At 38.2% G+C, this 7,789-nt stretch overlaps 1 protein-coding gene across 1 annotated transcript in view; it reads left to right on the top strand.

Annotated features, from left to right (window-relative positions):
• The first annotated feature begins 215 nt into the window (after nucleotides 1-215).
• REPS2 (RALBP1 associated Eps domain containing 2) overlaps nucleotides 216-7,789 on the top strand; it is a 352,146-nt gene continuing 344,572 nt past the window's right edge. Inside the window, exon 1 of the mRNA XM_078146089.1 lies at nucleotides 216-299. The gene's annotated coding sequence lies outside the window, so the exon portion shown is untranslated. The remainder of the gene's footprint in view (nucleotides 300-7,789) is intronic.

Below are 7,789 nucleotides of genomic sequence, written 5' to 3'. Positions count from 1 at the left end.
CGAGACTTTCAACCCGCGCCTACCAGCCCGCTCCGGTCGCAAAGACGCAGGCGCACTACCGGTCCCCGGAGGGCGGGGCGGGAGCGGGGAAGGCGGCCAAGGAGGGTCAGAGAGCAAACGGCGCCTCCGCCGCGTCCAATGACAGGAGGCGCCGAGGCGCGCGTGCGCACTGTCGGGTAGACTTGCCGCGGGGGCGGGGGGGAAAGAGGAGAGCGGGACGGAGAGTGGAGGATTGAGAGGCGGAGAATGAGCTGCGGGGGAATGTCCGGGAGGCGCAGGCGGGAGGAGGCGCGCATCTGGTCTGTCCTCTCTTCTCTTTCTCCTCCCCTAATTGCAGAGGAGGGCTGTGGCGGTTAGGGATTTCGCACGCGGCTTGGAAGTCACAGTAGTAGTAGTAGTAGTAGTATAGTAGTTCCGTACTAGCAGGGGAAATGCCTGCGTGTTGGGGAGCGACGTCTAAGAAACTGCAGTTCTCGAGTTTTGCAAAATTCCTAATCATGTCCCGTGTTGGTAGAGAGACGACCCTTGACTGTAGCAAGCACCCTTAAAGGAATTCCCCGAGAAATTAGGTTCTCCACTAAAACGTGCAGGTACAAAGGGGTGGGGGTGGGAAATCTTTTGCATCTGTTTGTTACCGTGCGGTTTCCTCAGGAGCAAGGTTTCATACTGAGCCTTTGCATTTTGAGATCCCTGGCTACACTGGGTGATCTCTGAGGCTTTTCTTGCAGCTTTTAAGTCGTAGGAACCGGTGGATCAAACTCCTTTAGAGTCGAGGCACGAAGGCTTCGCTTGATAGGGTCTCCCCCACCCCTCCATCTCCCCAGTCATTCACTTTTCACCTCCGATTTCCAGGAGTCTGGGTCCTTAAATTGGAGTCTGGGCATAACCAGAGCATGTGGGCTGGCTGAAGGGGCTGCCACTCCCAGGGATGCTCAAGCTCTTGGCTCCGATGGTCAGAAAACAAGGACCATCAAGTCTTGCTGGAATGGGGGTCCTCCTTGGGGAGGAAGGGGGATGTTTGGAGTGGGCTGTTTAAGAGGAAGCTTTGGGAGGCTAAGAAATCGGGGGCACAGGGGATCCCTGGGTTGAGGAGGGGAAAACTGCCTGCTTCTATTACTGCTGAAGCCCTCTAAAGGTGCTTAGACAGGGTCGTAAAATGGATTTTAAAAAATGTCATTGCCTTTTGTGTTGTAATTTTCTTCTAGAACTTGTTCTTTACCTTTTTTTTGTGCCCTCTGGTGAAAGCTATCACCTTATGTATAAAATAAAATACAAAGCAAATCAACTATATTGAAATGCAGTTATCAACTTTTTTGTTTAAGTTCACAGGTCCTAGGTAAAGAAACTCTTCTAGACAGTTCATTCTTCCAAATGAATTTTTTGTTATTATTTTGTCTAACTCAGAAGCAGAGGTTCTGAAACTTCTTTGTGTCATCGACCCCATTGGCAGTGTGGTGAAGCCTCTGGACTCTTCAGATTTATGTCTTAAAGACATAAAGTAAAATATATAGGATTAGAAAGGAAACCAATTCTATCAAAATACAGTTATGAATTTTTTTAAAGGTCACAGACCCTTAGTTAACATCAACAACAACAAAAATAGCCTGAAATGGTGCAATGGAAGAAACAAGAGGAACTGGAATCAGAAGACCTGAGTTCAAACACTGCTTCTGTGCAAACTTGGGTGTCAGTTTCTTTAGTCCTCATCCATAAAGTGATAGGATTTGCCTAGAAGCCAGTCTAGTCCCTTTGAACTTTAATTCCACCCTTCTGTACTGGAGTTACTGTTCTCTGTGGGGGGGGGGGGAGGGAATGGACTGCTCTCTGGGCTTTGCACCCTGTGGCATCCTTTCCTTAAACTTTACCTCCCCTCTTCCAGGGGAAGCACTGTCTTTCTCAGAAAACTGAGGCATAGAAAACGTCCTCGACTGTGGTATTTCATTCCATTGACAAGCCTTTGCTGCTGATAGTGCTTTTACTGCTTTTGCTGCAACTGCTCCCAGGAGAGTAGAATCAAGGGTTGGGTCAAATAGACATTAACCCTTCCTGGGCTTGAAGAAAAGACCATGGTAGAGGAGGATGTGGGTTGTATCTGGTTATGGAGGAAGTGGGCACTAGGTCCTTCACAGAGGAAGTGAAAGAATAAAAATAAAACAACAGACCTGAGAAAGGAAGGATGGTGGGGGGGGGGGACTGGGACCTCAATATGGAGGAGACTTAACTGGGAGTTGAATCTATCAGTTGATAGATACTCATAGAAGTATCTATGAGAAAGGGGCCCATTGTGAAAACACATAAGGGGAAGAGGGAGTGATAATAATAGCTCCTTGCTTGAGTAACATTTAATATTTTTAAAGTGCTTTCATGTACATCATCTTATTTGATCCTCAAATGAAATAGGAAAGATATCATTCATCTCTATTTTACAAGTGAGGTAACCAAGACAAGAGAGTGAAATGACATATAGGCAATTGTTTAAACAGAGTGAGAGGTAGAAACTTAGTTTTTCCAACTCAATGATCCCTTGACTATGCCATGCTACCTCAGACTTGAGGTGGGGAAGGAAGGCCTTGGTATTAACTGACATAAGTTGTGGAGAGATGAGAGAGCGCTGGATTTGCATTCAAGCTACCCAGCACTATACTTTATTACTTGTGGGCAAGTTAACGAGCCTATTTGCCTTCAGTATTTTCATGTATAAAATGAGGGGGTTGGATTAGGTGATCTCTAAGGTCTTTTCCAGCTTATAAGTATGTGAAAACAAACCTGCCATTTATGAAAACCTAGGCTTATTATTCTTTCCACAATGTAGAGTGCATGACGCTTCACTGGCAGGAGAAGTATTATAATAATCACAATCCTGTGCCTTAAGGTTTACAAAATACTTTGGCTTCTCCTTAATTCAATTCAATAAATATTTCATAAAGGACTTCTATGTGCCAGGCTCTGTGCTGGTGTTTTAGGGATGGGAAAAAAAATGACATTGTCCCTGTCCTTAAGAAGCATACGTTCTACTAGGAAGAAACAACATATACACAGACTTAAGATATATTAAAAAAGGGGGCCCGGTAAGTGGTGCAGTGGATAGAGCACCAGCCCTGGATTTAGGAGGACCTGAGTTCAAATGTGACCTCAAACACATAACACTTACTAGCTGTGTGACCCTGGGCAAGTCACTTAACCCCATTGCCTAACCAAAAAAGAAAAAAAAAGATATATTAAAAAATAAATATGCTGATAGTTTTCCTAATATTGAACTAGCCCTAAATTCCTGGTGTAAATCCCACCTGGTCACAGTGTATGATTCTGGTTGCATATTGCTGTAATCTCTTTGCTAGTATTTTATTTAAAATTTTTGCATCAACATTCATTAGAGAACTTGATCTATAGTTTTCTTTCTCTGTTTTGCCTCTTCCTGATTTAGGTGTCAGTACCATATTTGTGTCATAAAAGGCATTTGATTGGACTCCTTAATTGTTCTTTAAATGTTTGATAGAATTCACTTGTAAATCCATTTGGCCCTGGGGATTTTTTCTTAGGGAGTTCATTGTCGGCTTATTCAATTTCTTTTTCTAAAATGGGGTTATTTAAGTATTCTATTTCCTTTTTTGTTAACCTGGTCAATTTATATTTCTGTAAATACTCATATGTTTCACTTATATTGTCAGATTTATTGGCATACAATTGGGCAAAATAGCTTTTAATTATTGCTTTAATTTCCTCTTCATTGGTGGTGAATTAACTCTTCATTTTTGATACTGGTAATTTGGTTTTCTTTTTTTAAATAAAATTAACCAATGGTTTATCTATTTTATTGCTTTTTTCCCTCCACAAAACCAGCTCAGTTTTATTTATTAGTTCAATGGTTTTCTTTCAGTTTTATTAATCTCTCCCTTGATTTTCCAATTTCCAATTTGGTATGTATTTGGGGATTTTAAATTTTTTTTTTGTTTTTTTTTTAAAGTTGCATGCCCATTCAATTCATTGATCTGTTCTTTCTCTGCTTTATTGATATAAGCATTTAGAGATATATATTTTCACTTAAGTACTGCTTTGGCTGTATCCCCTAAATTCTAGTGTATTGTCTCATTGTCATTCTTTTTAATGAAATTAGATCATTTCTATGATTTGTTTGACCCACTCATTCTTTAGGATTAGATTATTTAGTTTCCAGTTAGTTTTTAGCCTACTTTCCATGGGCTCTTTATTAAATGCAATTTTTAATTGCATGGAAAGGATGTATTTAATATTTTTATGTAAGTGCCCTGTAATGCTAAGAAAAAGGTATATTCCTTTCTATCCTCATTCAGTTTTCTCCAGAGGTCTATCATATCTAACTTTTCTAAAATTTTATTCACTTTCTTAACTTCTTTCTTGTTTATTTTGTGGTTAGATTTATCTACTTTTGAGGGGGAAAGTTGAGGTTCCCCGCTAGTATAGTTTTATTGTTTGTTTCTTCCTGTAACTCATTTAATATCTCCTTTAGATATTTGGATGTTGTACCATTTGGTGCATATATGTTTAGTACTAATACTGTTTCATTGTATGGTACCTTTGAACAAGATTAGATCTATTTTTGCTTTTGCTTTGTCTGAGACCATGATTGCTGCCCTTGTTTTCTTTTTACTTCAGTTGAAGCATAGTATGTTCTGCTGCAGCCTTTCACCTTTACTTTCTGTGTGTGTTTCTGCTTCAAATGTGTTTGTTGTAAACAGCATATTGTAAACAGGATTCTAGTTTTAATCCACTATGCTATCAGTTTCCATTTTATGGATGAGTTCATCCTATTCACATTCACAGTTATGATTACTAATTGTGTATTTCCCTCTATCCTGTTATTTCCCTGTTTATACGCTCTCCTTTCTTTCTGTCCCTCAGCACCAGTGTTTTGCTTCTGATGACCACCTCCCTCAATCTTCCCTCTCTTCTATTCACTGTCTTTGCTCTTTTCTTGTCCCCCTCCCCTCCTGCTTCCCTATAAGGTAATATAGAGTTCTATATACAGCTAAATGTGTATGTTACCCCCCCTTTGAGCCAAATTCAATGAGAGTAAAGTTCAAGCAGTGCTCACTCCACCTCCCTTCTTTCTTTCACTGTAATAAGTCTTTTGTGCCTCTTTGTGTGATATAATTTACCCCATTCTGCCTCTCTTCCCCCTTCTCCCAGTGCAATCCTCTTTCTCACTCCTTAATTTTTTTAATATCATCCCATCAAAGTCCACTTATACCAGCATCCTCTGTCTATATATAGTTCCTTCTTACTGCTCTACATAAGACACAGTTCTTAAGAGTTGTAAGTATGACCATCCCTTATAGGGATTAGTTAAACTGTTTAGTTTGACCTTACTGAATAACTTATGTTTTTTCTTTCTCATTTACCTTTTTATGCTTCTCTTGAGTCTTATTTTTGAAAACTGAATTTTTTGTTTATCTCTGGTCTTTTCAGCAGGAATGTTTGAAAGTCCCCAATTTTCATTGAATGTCCATTTTTACCTCTGAAAGATTATGCTCAGTTTTGCTGGATAGTTAATTCTTGATTTTAATTCAAGCTCCTTTGCCTTCTGGAATTTCATATTCCAAGCCCTCAGATCCTTTAACCTACATTAAAATTGCTAAATGCAGTTTAATCTTGAGTGTGACTCCTTGATATTTGAATTGTTTCTTTCTGGTTACTTACAGTATTTTCTCCTTGACCTGAAAGTTCTGGAATTTGGCTGTAATATTGCTGAGTTTTCATTTTGTGATCTTTTTTAGGAGATGATTGGTGGATTCTTTCAATTACTGTTTTACCCTCTGGTTTTAGGACATGAAGGCAGTTTCCTTGATAATTGCTGTCTAGCCTCTTTCTTTTTTTATCATGGCTTTCAGGTATTCCAGTCATTCTTAAATTTTTTCTCCTGGATCTTTTTTCCAAGTCAGTTGTTCTTCCAGTGAAATGTTTTACATTTCCTTCTCGTTTTTTTTTTTGTTGTTGTTCTTTTGATGTTGTTTGATTCTTGATGTCTCATAGAGTTATTAGCTTCCACTTGCCAATTCTAATTTCTTTTTTTTTGGCGAGGCAGTTGGGGTTAAGTGACTTGCCCAGGGTCACACAGTGTCAAGTGTCTGAACTGAGATCATATTTGAACTCAGGTCCTTCTGACTCCAGGGCTGGTGCTCTGTCCACTGTGCCACTTAGCTGCCCCGGCAATTCTAATTTTTAAGGAATTATTTTCTTCAGTTAGTTTTTGTACCTCCTTTTTCATTTGGTCCATTAATTCTGCTTTTTAAGAGTTATTTTCTTCAGTGGATTTTTGTGCTTCCTTTTCCTTTTGGTCAGTTCTAATTTTTAAGGAGTTATTTTCTTTTTCCAAGCTGTTGACTCTTTTTTCATGATTCTCTTAAATAATTCTTATTTCTTTTCCTAATTTTTCTTCGTATCTCTCCTATTTGATTTTTAAAATCCTTTTTGAGCTCTTCCAGGAGGACTTTTTAGGCCTGAGATCAAATCATATTTTTGTTTGAGGCTTCACATGTAGGGGTTTTGACATTGTTGTCCTCTTCTGAGTTTGTGTTTTGATCCATAGTAGCTTTCTGTAATCAGGGCTTGTTGTTGTTGTTGTTGTCATCATTATTGTTGTTGTTGGGTTTTTTTGGCTCATTTTCCAGCCTGTTTCATGACTTTTGCCCAGTTATATGCCAGTGAAATTGACAATTTTAGGGAAATGGATGAATACTTACAAAAATACAAATTGCCCAGATTAACAAAAAGGAAATAGAATGCTAAAATAATCCTGTTTTAGAAAAAGAAATTCAATAAGCCCTCAATGAACTGCCTAAGAAAAAATCCCCAGGACCAGGTAGATTTATAAGTGAATTCTACCAAGCATTTAAGCAGTACTTAATCTCAATACTATTTAAGTATTTGAAAAAATAGGCAGAGAAGGAGTCCTACCAAATTCCTTTTATGATACACATATGGTTTTGATATCCAAACCAGGGAAAGCAAAAATAGAGAAAGAAAACTATAGACCAATTTTTCTTAATGAAAAGCAATACAAAAATTTTAAATGAAATATTAGTGAGGAGATTATAGCAACATCCTATATTATGGTGAAGTGGAATTTAGAATAGGAATACAGGGATATTTCAATATTAGGAAAATTGTCAATATAATTGACCATATCCAAAACAACAAAAATCATATGACTATAATAATGGATGCAGAAAAAGGATTTGACAAAATACATCACTCATTCCTATTAAAAAACCCAGAAAACATAGGAATCAATGGAACCTTTCTTAAAATAAGTAGTATCTACCCAAAACCAAGAGCAAATGTTATTTGCAATGGGGATAAACTTGAAGCCTTCCCAGTTTGATCAAGAGCAAAGCAAGGATGTCCATCGTCACTATTATTCAACATTGTACTAGAAATGCTAGCTATAGCAATAAGACAAGAAAAATCAATTGAAGAAATTAGGATAGTCAATGAGGAAACAAAACTATCACTCTTTGCAAATAATACAATGGTATACTTAGAGAACCCTAGAGAGTAAACCAAAAAAATTGAAATAATCAACAACTTCAGAAAAGTTGCAAGATAGAAACTAAATCTACACAAATCATCAGCATTTCTATGTAGTACCAACAAACCCCAACAACAAGAGATAGAGAAATTCCATTTAAAATTATAACAGACAATATAAAATACTTGGGAGTCTACCTGCCAAGTCAAACCCAGGGATCATATGAACTCAATTACAAAACACTTTTCACAGAAATAAAGACAGATCTAAACAGTTGGAGAA

This window comes from Phascolarctos cinereus, unplaced genomic scaffold (genome assembly GCF_003287225.1).
Source record: "Phascolarctos cinereus isolate Bilbo 61053 unplaced genomic scaffold, phaCin_HiC Scaffold_726;HRSCAF=1367, whole genome shotgun sequence".
Classification (NCBI taxonomy): Eukaryota; Metazoa; Chordata; class Mammalia; order Diprotodontia; family Phascolarctidae; genus Phascolarctos; species Phascolarctos cinereus.
The sequence above is the reverse complement of the archived record's forward strand: the minus strand, read 5'-3'. Positions and strand labels throughout refer to the sequence as shown.